General features: G+C 60.3%; 1 protein-coding gene across 1 annotated transcript in view; it reads right to left on the bottom strand.

Annotated features, from left to right (window-relative positions):
• Positions 1–3,073, bottom strand: part of CRYBA2 (crystallin beta A2) — an 18,870-nt gene that overhangs the window by 14,937 nt on the left and 860 nt on the right. The window lies entirely within an intron of this gene.

Here is a 3,073-nt window from a genome sequence, read left to right as displayed (position 1 = left end):
TTGGGGGGTGTGTGGAAAGGGGGCAGCCGACGGTAGCCGTTGGCCTGTCCAGTTGTGGCTGAAAGAAATGGGGAGAGAGAGTGGGACCTCTGCTTTTCACTGCCCGCGATGCCCCAAGACTGGCCACAACCTCGCCCTTCTCAGCTCTGTCCTGTAATAGGGGGCGGGCTCCCCCCCAAGCCCCCAGCCCTGGCTGTCCCCATGTGCAGCCCACTTGGAAATCTCCTCTTTATCTTCTGTTGGGGGTAATGCCCCTCCAAAGAGGTTCTGGAGGGGAAGGGCATGACTTTCAGTGCAGAGTGGGATGAGGGGTGTCACAGCCTCCCCCTTCCTCTATACACACTGAACCTCCCACCTCTGGTTACTTTGACTGTAACCCCACATCTTCACATCCTCAGCTCTGCAGTGTCCATCTCTCGGTATCTCACATCATCTCTGTGTCTCCCTCTCCGTGTTCCTCTGATCTCTCTCCAGGCCTCATTCTCACCCGCTGGGAGGTCAGCGGCCTCCCTGGGTCCTGAGATATCCCCCGTGGCTCTCGAGGCCCTGGGCTGCACTGTCTGTCCTCTGTCCTCTGTCCTGTGCCTGCATCCTCAGCCTTTTTCATCCCCCGCCCCCCACTATTTCTCTTCTGCCCTTTTCCAGTGTCACCCTGGCCTCCTCCAGCTGCACGGCAGTCCTTTTCCACTTGCCCCACTACCTGTTCCCTCCCCCACCCAGGGTGCTGACAGGGACGACAGGAAGCAGGCCCTGGCTTTGAGCAGGAGCGAGAAGGGGCTGCTCGCACACCAGCTGCTGAGCACCCCCACCCCCCCAACCAGCCCTGCACCTGCAGGCCTGCCTGGCGCCTGGAGACTCCACCCCCAGCCAGGCAGTGGAGGAGGGACGTGAGCAGAGGCCAGATCTGGTCAGGAAATGTGGGTCTTAGGGGATGGGTTAGGGTAGAGGTCTGAGGAAATGAGGTTGGAGCGGGGAAGGGCATGATTTTCAGTCACCAGGGCAGACCCCAGCCCACTGGGTGGCCTTATTCTTCTCACACTCTCCCCCAAGACTACTCTCTCTCTCTCTCTCTCTCTCTCTGTGTGTGTGTGTGTGTGTGTGTGTGTTGGGGAGACCATGGAGAGGGGTGTGTGACTCTTCGTTATGCAGTCCAGGATCTGGCATCCCAGCTGGAGTGGAACTCTAGCCAAGGGGCTGCTCGCACACCAGCTGCTGAGCACCCCCACCCCCTCAACCAGCCCTGCACCTGCAGGCCTGCCTGGCGCCTGGAGACTCCACCCCCAGCCAGGCAGTGGAGGAGGGACGTGAGCAGAGGCCAGATCTGGTCAGGAAATGTGGGTCTTAGGGGATGGGTTAGGGTAGAGGTCTGAGGAAATGAGGTTGGAGCGGGGAAGGGCATGATTTTCAGTCACCAGGGCAGACCCCAGCCCACTGGGTGGCCTTATTCTTCTCACACTCTCCCCCAAGACTACTCTCTCTCTCTCTCTCTCTCTCTCTGTGTGTGTGTGTGTGTGTGTGTGTGTGTGTTGGGGAGACCATGGAGAGGGGTGTGTGACTCTTCGTTATGCAGTCCAGGATCTGGCATCCCAGCTGGAGTGGAACTCTAGCCCCTTCTGTGATTGGGGGAAGGGAGAGGAAGCCAGAAACACAGGGAAGGCGTGCTAGTGCCATGCCAGGCCCCTGACAGGTGATCCTGGGCCCAGTGCCAAGCAAGCAGCAGAGGACTGGGCCAGGACAGAGCCCGGGCAGGGAGGCCACGATGGGGGCTGCACACACCCAGCTGGGGCACCCTTGGATCTCCACCACCTCTGGGGCTGCTCCACGCCCACCTCCAGGTCCCCTCTCCCCAGACCTGCCTGGGATCTGTCAGAGCCATTTCATCCCCTCCCCACTTCCTCTCTCTGTGCCAAGGACTCAGCGGAGTGGGGCCTACAGGGGGGCGTGGGGGAGGACAAGCCTAAACTTCCAGGAATACCTCATTTGGAACAATTTTGGTCTGCCCCTGGTTCTGACCTCCTGGGTGTGAACAACCCCCTCCCACGAAGCTCCCTTGCACTGAAGGGAAATGGGGCTCCTTACCGCTATCCAAGGAGCCTTCCTCCACCCCAACCTACGAGTGGCCCCCCTCTCTGGGGCTGGTCTGGCATCACCACAAATGCCTGGGAGAGAAAACGGAGGGTGCTTGGAGTCATAGGACAGAGTCTCAGTGAGGAGGCTCAGACTAAGGCCATTTGGGGCCCTCAGTTCTGGGCTCTCCAGGTAGGAAGTTGGGGGTCAGGGTTCGGGTAATCTCTGTCCAGCCTCCCCCATGTCAGAGCTCACTGCTGTGGGTAACTGTGAAGGCCGGTAGCCGTCCCAGGTTGTGGCGTGGCTAATAACGCATGGGGAATCTGGAAAGCCTAGTCTTGCTGGGTCCGCCCCAGCTTCCCCGGCTGACCGGAATGAGAGGACATGGAAATGGTCAGCTGCCGCACCTGGGGACCTTGTAAAGCAAGAGTGGCCAGACGCTGTGTTTGTCCTTCTCCATCAGTCTGCCTCAGACGTGGCTAAGTTAGAGAGGGACCAGGAAGCTGGCAGGAAGTGAAATCTCGGGATGTCAGCAGAACCAGGAGATGTGGAGGAGTGGAGTGGATCTGAGTCTCCAGCATGGCCGCGGCTCCCCCACCTCACAGCTTGGCCCCACCCTCTGGGCAGCCTCCATCTTCCCGGGCCAGGGGACTTACACCTATTGCTAGGAGCCCAGGAAAAGGAGACCTTCCCTCGTGGTCCGCCAGATCAGCCCCCTCTGTGTGCTAATGGGGAAACTGAGCGGCCAGGAAATGACTAGCCCAAGGCCACTCGAGTCTCGGAGTGACAGGACTAGAATCCTGGTTTCCGCCTCCAGAAGGGCTTCTGTTCTCCAGGTGACAGTCCCCTCCGCCAGCCGGTGGAGCTTGTTCAGCCCGTATTACCCGGAATCTCCAGCCGGGCAGCTCAGAAGCTGCGGGCGGAACAAGGCAGGGCGGGTGGCGCCGGATGGGGGCCGGATGGGAGCCGCGCACAGCCTCTACCACCCGACCCGTATCGTGGTGGC

This window comes from Tupaia chinensis, unplaced genomic scaffold (genome assembly GCF_000334495.1).
Source record: "Tupaia chinensis unplaced genomic scaffold, TupChi_1.0 Scaffold145907_1, whole genome shotgun sequence".
Classification (NCBI taxonomy): Eukaryota; Metazoa; Chordata; class Mammalia; order Scandentia; family Tupaiidae; genus Tupaia; species Tupaia belangeri.
Note: the sequence above shows the minus strand (reverse complement) of the source record. Positions and strands in the feature narration are given on the sequence as shown.